Raw genomic sequence first — 7500 nt, 5'->3', positions numbered from 1 at the left:
ATCGGGACACCGCCGCAACTGCGGTGCTCTTCGCGTTCCAAACCCTATCTCCCTGCTAGAGGATTCCAGGGAACTCGAACGCTCATGCAGAAAAGAAAACTCTTCCCCGATCTCCCGACGGCGTCTCCGGGTCCTTTTGGGTTACCCCGACGAGCATCTCTAAAAGAGGGGCCCGACTTGTATCGGTTCCGCTGCCGGGTTCCGGAATAGGAACCGGATTCCCTTTCGCCCAACGGGGGCCAGCACAAAGTGCATCATGCTATGACGGCCCCCATACAACATCGGATTTCTCCTAGGGCTTAGGATCGACTGACTCGTGTGCAACGGCTGTTCACACGAAACCCTTCTCCGCGTCAGCCCTCCAGGGCCTCGCTGGAGTATTTGCTACTACCACCAAGATCTGCACCGACGGCGGCTCCAGGCAGGCTCACGCCCAGACCCTTCTGCGCCCACCGCCGCGACCCTCCCTACTCGTCAGGGCTTCGCGGCCGGCCGCAAGGACCGGCCATGACTGCCAGACTGACGGCCGAGTATAGGCACGACGCTTCAGCGCCATCCATTTTCAGGGCTAGTTGCTTCGGCAGAGTGAGTTGTTACACACTCCTTAGCGGATTCCGACTTCCATGGCCACCGTCCTGCTGTCTTAAGCAACCAACGCCTTTCATGGTTTCCCATGAGCGTCGATTCGGGCGCCTTAACTCGGCGTTTGGTTCATCCCACAGCGCCAGTTCTGCTTACCAAAAGTGGCCCACCTTGGCACTCCGATCCGAGTCGTTTGCTCGCGGCTTCAGCATATCAAGCAAGCCGGAGATCTCACCCATTTAAAGTTTGAGAATAGGTTGAGGTCGTTTCGGCCCCAAGGCCTCTAATCATTCGCTTTACCGGATGAGACTCGTACGAGCACCAGCTATCCTGAGGGAAACTTCGGAGGGAACCAGCTACTAGATGGTTCGATTAGTCTTTCGCCCCTATACCCAGCTCCGACGATCGATTTGCACGTCAGAATCGCTACGGACCTCCATCAGGGTTTCCCCTGACCTTCGTCCTGGCCAGGCATAGTTCACCATCTTTCGGGTCCCAACGTGTACGCTCTAGGTGCGCCTCACCTCGCAATGAGGACGAGACGCCCCGGGAGTGCGGAGGCCGCCGCCCCGTGAAGGGCGGGGAAGCCCCATCCTCCCTCGGCCCGCGCAAGGCGAGACCTTCACTTTCATTACGCCTTTAGGTTTCGTACAGCCCAATGACTCGCGCACATGTTAGACTCCTTGGTCCGTGTTTCAAGACGGGTCGTGAAATTGTCCAAAGCTGAAGCGCCGCTGACGGAGCGATTATTCCGCCCGAGAGCATCCCGAGCCAACAGCGGCGCGGGTCCGGGGGCCCGGGCCAGGTAGGTCCGTCATCCGGGAAGAACCGCGCGCGCTTGCCGGGAGCCCGAGCGCCCAAAGGGGCGAATCGACTCCTCCAGATATACCGCCGGGCAGCAGCCAGGACACCGGGGCTCTGCCCAACAGACGCGAACCGAGGCCCGCGGAAGGACAGGCTGCGCACCCGGGGCCGTAGGCCGGCACCCAGCGGGTCGCGACGTCCTACTAGGGGAGAAGTGCGGCCCACCGCACACCGGAACGGCCCCACCCCGCGGCGAGTGGAAAGGCAACCGGACACGACCCCGCCGCGGATTGCTCCGCGGCGGGCGGCCGGCCCCATCTGCCGAGGGCGGGAGGCCAGTGGCCGGATGGGCGTGAATCTCACCCGTTCGACCTTTCGGACTTCTCACGTTTACCCCAGAACGGTTTCACGTACTTTTGAACTCTCTCTTCAAAGTTCTTTTTCAACTTTCCCTCACGGTACTTGTTCGCTATCGGTCTCGTGGTCATATTTAGTCTCAGATGGAGTTTACCACCCACTTGGAGCTGCACTCTCAAGCAACCCGACTCGAAGGAGAGGTCCCGCCGACGCTCGCACCGGCCGCTACGGGCCTGGCACCCTCTACGGGCCGTGGCCTCATTCAAGTTGGACTTGGGCTCGGCGCGAGGCGTCGGGGGTAGTGGACCCTCCCAAACACCACATGCCACGACAGGCGGCAGCCTGCGGGGTTCGGTGCTGGACTCTTCCCTGTTCGCTCGCCGCTACTGGGGGAATCCTTGTTAGTTTCTTTTCCTCCGCTTAGTAATATGCTTAAATTCAGCGGGTAGTCTCGCCTGCTCTGAGGTCGTTGTACGAGGTGTCGCACGCCACACCGCCAGCCGGCTGTGCACGCTACCGAGTAAGTACCGGTATGCGAACCGCCAGGCGACGGGCGGCGCATCGCACGTTTAAGGAGGCGCGGCCGGCCCCACAGGCGGCCGCGACGCTCCCAGGTCTGCGAAGCGGGGCAAACGCCGCGCGCTTCAGTATACGTAGCCGACCCTCAGCCAGACGTGGCCCGGGAACGGAATCCATGGACCGCAATGTGCGTTCGAAACGTCGATGTTCATGTGTCCTGCAGTTCACATGTCGACGCGCAATTTGCTGCGTTCTTCATCGACCCACGAGCCGAGTGATCCACCGTCCTGGGTGATCTTTTCTTAGTTTCCACTGTCTCTTTCAAGACAGTTGCATAGGCGGGACGTAGGCGTGTGGCGGGCCCCTGTTCAAGCGTTCTGTGTCCAACAGCCTCACGGCCGATGGGCGTCGTACGGCTCCACACCGGAGCGGACAGGCAGTCGGGCGAACGTCATTCAAACCGGCGCCAGGCGCCAGGTGCCGCAGGCCAGCCGCTCCAGCGCTTCAGCGCTCGTACCACACAACATTGGCGTTAGTTTTGAGAAGCACGCGTGGTTCCGCACGCGGCGCACGGCTACTGCGAGCCGTACAGGTAGCGTGTTGCGCGACACGACACGCACATCGAAAGACATGCAGTCTAGTCGGTAATGATCCTTCCGCAGGTTTCACCTACGGAAACCTTGTTACGACTTTTACTTCCTCTAAATGATCAAGTTTGGTCATCTTTCCGGTAGCATCGGCAACGACAGAGTCAATGCCGCGTACCAGTCCGAAGACCTCACTAAATCATTCAATCGGTAGTAGCGACGGGGCGGTGTGTACAAAGGGGCAGGGACGTAATCAACGCGAGCTTTATGACTCGCGCTTACTGGGAATTCCTCGTTCATGGGGAACAATTGCAAGCCCCAATCCCTAGCACGAAGGAGGTTCAGCGGGTTACCCCGACCTTTCGGCCTAGGAAGACACGCTGATTCCTTCAGTGTAGCGCGCGTGCGGCCCAGAACATCTAAGGGCATCACAGACCTGTTATTGCTCAATCTCGTGCGGCTAGAAGCCGCCTGTCCCTCTAAGAAGAAAAGTAATCGCTGACAGCACGAAGGATGTCACGCGACTAGTTAGCAGGCTAGAGTCTCGTTCGTTATCGGAATTAACCAGACAAATCGCTCCACCAACTAAGAACGGCCATGCACCACCACCCACCGAATCAAGAAGAGCTATCAATCTGTCAATCCTTCCGGTGTCCGGGCCTGGTGAGGTTTCCCGTGTTGAGTCAAATTAAGCCGCAGGCTCCACTCCTGGTGGTGCCCTTCCGTCAATTCCTTTAAGTTTCAGCTTTGCAACCATACTTCCCCCGGAACCCAAAAGCTTTGGTTTCCCGGAGGCTGCCCGCCGAGTCATCGGAGGAACTGCGGCGGATCGCTGGCTGGCATCGTTTATGGTTAGAACTAGGGCGGTATCTGATCGCCTTCGAACCTCTAACTTTCGTTCTTGATTAATGAAAACATACTTGGCAAATGCTTTCGCTTCTGTTCGTCTTGCGACGATCCAAGAATTTCACCTCTAACGTCGCAATACGAATGCCCCCGCCTGTCCCTATTAATCATTACCTCGGGTTCCGAAAACCAACAAAATAGAACCGAGGTCCTATTCCATTATTCCATGCACACAGTATTCAGGCGGGCTTGCCTGCTTTAAGCACTCTAATTTGTTCAAAGTAAACGTGCCGGCCCACCGAGACACTCACTCAAGAGCACCCTGGTAGGATTGCAACGGGGTCCGCCTCGGGACGCACGAGCACGCACGAGGCGCGTCGCACGCCTTCAGCTCGCCCCACCGGCAGGACGTCCACGATACATGCCAGTTAAACACCGACGGGCGGTGAACCAACAGCGTGGGACACAAATCCAACTACGAGCTTTTTAACCGCAACAACTTTAATATACGCTATTGGAGCTGGAATTACCGCGGCTGCTGGCACCAGACTTGCCCTCCAATAGATACTCGTTAAAGGATTTAAAGTGTACTCATTCCGATTACGGGGCCTCGGATGAGTCCCGTATCGTTATTTTTCGTCACTACCTCCCCGTGCCGGGAGTGGTAATTTGCGCGCCTGCTGCCTTCCTTGGATGTGGTAGCCGTTTCTCAGGCTCCCTCTCCGGAATCGAACCCTGATTCCCCGTTACCCCGTTACAACCATGGTAGGCGCAGAACCTACCATCGACAGTTGATAAGGCAGACATTTGAAAGATGCGTCGCCGGTACGAGGACCGTGCGATCAGCCCAAAGTTATTCAGAGTCACCAAGGCAAACGGACCGGACGAGCCGACCGATTGGTTTTGATCTAATAAAAGCGTCCCTTCCATCTCTGGTCGGGACTCTGTTTGCATGTATTAGCTCTAGAATTACCACAGTTATCCAAGTAACGTGGGTACGATCTAAGGAACCATAACTGATTTAATGAGCCATTCGCGGTTTCACCTTAATGCGGCTTGTACTGAGACATGCATGGCTTAATCTTTGAGACAAGCATATGACTACTGGCAGGATCAACCAGGGAGCTGCGTCAACTAGAGCTGAGCAGCCGGCCGCCCGGGAGTGTGTCCCGGGGGGCCCCGCGCGAACACGCAAGCGTCCGCTCAATTATTCTGCAAACAGGAGGAGGCTGAGCTCCCCTGCACAATACACCTCGAAACCTCTCAGGTCCCGGCGGCGCGCAGCGCCGTCCTAAGTACTTGGTCGGGTTCGAGAGAGGCGCAATCGCCCGGAGTTTGGCGAGTAGACGCTTTAGGTGCGACCACCCGTGCTCCCAACTGAGCTTGCCGCTGCCGACAGAGGCCCGGGAGCGTGCTGTCGTGGCATTGCCGGCGGGAGACAACACGCGCCACCTACGGTGGCCGGCAGCTCCAACGCCAGCGCCACAGAAGGACAAAAGCCCCACTTGGGTGCCGAAGCGAACGCGCCAACACGTCCGCACAGCTGCGATACAAACCACCTGCGAGAACCGCAGAGGCGACCGAGCAGCAGACCGGCGTCGCGGCGCCGAGCGCCGGGCGGCGGCGCATCCTCAGCGCACACAGTCCTCAATCGGACCAGCACACTGCAGATGTCCACCGCGCTTCGCACCGGGCCCGCGAGGACCTACTTTGGCCGCACGGCGCCGCGTGCAGGGTGCGCCGGCGCGCAGCTGCGCCGCCTGCCGCCTCCGTCGGCCGGCGCGCCTGCCACTGGCCGCCCCCACCAGCCGGCTGTAGCGCGTGCGCCCACGCACCGCGCGGCCAGCACGCCGGGAGGCCCCCCCTCACCGGCCGGGGACGGTCCCACCCAGCCACCGCCGCGTATCGCTTCACACCCACATGCCATTCACGTTCGTGGGCATGGTGGGTATCGCTGAAACAACCGGTTGGTAGCTCAACCGATCGTCGCCATCACTGATTCACCTCTAGCGAGAACAACCGCACCACAACGGTTTACCAGTTGTTCATTTGCGTAACGTCACCAGCAAACGTAGACGTCCATCGCCATTTGCAAATTCAACGATTGTTGCATGCCTGTGTCAGGTGTCACGACACACTATGTCTGCCCACATACACGCAACAACATGTGCACGCTTCGCGAACACGTGGAAGGTGGCCCCCGTACGTATGCGATGTCCATTGCGCGAACGACTGTCAACCGGCCTCTGTCGCATGTCGCAGATGTGGAACGCAGTGCACCATGCTATCACGGTGAGTGAGAAGAGACGACTACGTCTGACAACACGCGCCACTACATCAACAGACGGCTCATGCTGATCGCCATCCACGGCATACCATACTGCAATCCAGCTCTTATAGGGAGACGACACGTAGCTGAGTGCACAATATTTGGACCGTATGGTTCGCCGTTTGTTGGCGCAGTCGTGGTACGGTCACACATGTACCACGATGTATCATTCAGTACATGAGGACCAATGTTGCAGTACAGTGTGTGATTTGGACGTACAACATCAGCGGACAGTTGACACAAGCCGTACCACAACGTAGGCTGTGCTTCGCCATGCGAATGCCAATGAACAACTGCGAAGGGCATTGAGCATGTACGTCCCTGCTGCCATCCGCATTACAGTGTATAGCTGCAAGGTGTTTAACATGAAGCGATACTCTGGGGACCGGGGGCAGTGCGGGTAGCAAACTATATTGCTGGGGGTTGCAGTTAGGCAAACACTACACTAATTTAACGCGTCGTATGACAATTACAGAGCAGGTTAAGGCCCAACGTGTGTTGGGTTAAGGCCCAACGTGGTGTTGGGGTTAAGGCCCAACGTGTGTTGGGTTAAGGCCCAACGTGTGTTGGGTTAAGGCCCAACGTGTGTTGGGTTAAGGCCCAACGTGTGTTGGGTTAAGGCCCAACGTGTGTTGGGTTAAGGCCCAACGTGTGTTGGGTTAAGGCCCAACGTGTGTTGGGTTAAGGCCCAACGTGTGTTGGGTTAAGGCCCAACGTGTGTTGGGTTAAGGCCCAACGTGTGTTGGGTTAAGGCCCAACGTGTGTTGGGTTAAGGCCCAACGTGTGTTGGGTTAAGGCCCAACGTGTGTTGGGTTAAGGCCCAACGTGTGTTGGGTTAAGGCCCAACGTGTGTTGGGTTAAGGCCCAACGTGTGTTGGGTTAAGGCCCAACGTGTGTTGGGGTTAAGGCCCAACGTGTGTTTGGGTTAAGGCCCAACGTGTGTTGGGTTAAGGCCCAACGTGTGTTGGGTTAAGGCCCAACGTGTGTTGGGTTAAGGCCCAACGTGTGTTGGGTTAAGGCCCAACGTGTGTTGGGTTAAGGCCCAACGTGTGTTGGGTTAAGGCCCAACGTGGGTTAGGTTAAGGCGCAACGCGGGTTAGGTTAAGGCGCAACGCGGGTTTAGGTTTAAGGCGCAACGCGGGGTTAGGTTAAGGCGCAACGCGGGTTAGGTTAAGGCGCAACGCGGGTTACGTTAAGGCGCAACGCGGGTTACGTTAAGGCGCAACGCGGGTTACGTTAAGGCGCAACGCGGGTTACGTTAAGGCGCAATATAGGTTAGGTTAAGGCGCAATATAGGTTAGGTTAAGGCGCAATACGGGTTAGGTTAAGGCGCAATACGGGTTAGGTTAAGGCGCAATACGGGTTAGGTTAAGGCGCAATACGGGTTAGGTTAAGGCGCAATACGGGTTTAGGTTAAGGCACAATACGGGTTAGGTTAAGGCACAATACGGGTTAGGTTAAGGCACAATACGGGTA

At 57.6% G+C, this 7500-nt stretch overlaps 2 non-coding genes and 1 pseudogene across 2 annotated transcripts; all 3 read right to left on the bottom strand.

Moving 5' to 3' along the window:
* Positions 1–2212, bottom strand: part of LOC124570021 — a 4238-nt pseudogene extending 2026 nt beyond the window's left edge.
* A 189-nt stretch (positions 2213–2401) lies between these two features.
* Positions 2402–2556, bottom strand: LOC124569990. The gene has a single exon (XR_006971407.1). It is a non-coding gene; the product is annotated as a 5.8S ribosomal RNA (ribosomal RNA).
* A 351-nt stretch (positions 2557–2907) lies between these two features.
* On the bottom strand, positions 2908–4819 carry LOC124570001. The gene has a single exon (XR_006971417.1). It is a non-coding gene; the product is annotated as a small subunit ribosomal RNA (ribosomal RNA).
* Between the last annotated feature and the right edge of the window lie 2681 nt (positions 4820–7500).

Source organism: Schistocerca americana, unplaced genomic scaffold, assembly GCF_021461395.2.
Source record: "Schistocerca americana isolate TAMUIC-IGC-003095 unplaced genomic scaffold, iqSchAmer2.1 HiC_scaffold_158, whole genome shotgun sequence".
In the NCBI taxonomy this organism is placed as follows: domain Eukaryota; kingdom Metazoa; phylum Arthropoda; class Insecta; order Orthoptera; family Acrididae; genus Schistocerca; species Schistocerca americana.
The sequence above is the reverse complement of the archived record's forward strand: the minus strand, read 5'-3'. Positions and strand labels throughout refer to the sequence as shown.